Source organism: Populus nigra, chromosome 2 (genome assembly GCF_951802175.1).
Source record: "Populus nigra chromosome 2, ddPopNigr1.1, whole genome shotgun sequence".
NCBI lineage: Eukaryota > Viridiplantae > Streptophyta > Magnoliopsida > Malpighiales > Salicaceae > Populus > Populus nigra.
Genome location: NC_084853.1, coordinates 3877857 through 3878302, shown reverse-complemented (window position 1 = coordinate 3878302; position 446 = coordinate 3877857).

Sequence of the window (446 nt, the reverse complement as noted above, 5' to 3'; positions counted from 1 at the left end):
ACGGCAAATGAATGCCACGCCCACGCCGCGGATAAGCAGCCCCAACGCGCCCGACGGCTTGGAGCGGGTCCCGAAGACGGTGGCCGGAATCGGGTCGTCGCCGGCCGGAAAACGGGCCATCGATGCCGGCAATACTTCGGGCCATGAGGCCCCCCACCTTAGTCCGAGTTTAGCAACAGCCCACATATCCCCCGCGGCAGGCCTATGGGCGCCAGGCCAGCGCGCCCCATGGCCAGTCAGGGGGCACCCCCCTAAAGAGCAATAAGTGTCATTGAAGCTCTGGCAGGGGGAGACACTACTAGGTCCCAGCTGTCACCCCCCCTCTAAAAAATTCATTTCTTGGTATTTTGAGCTGAAATTTTGCACAGAGGTTGGCAAAAATCCAATCCAACTTTATTAATTTTTCCAGAATTTTTCGAGGTCGGGAAGTATTTTTTTTTATTTTC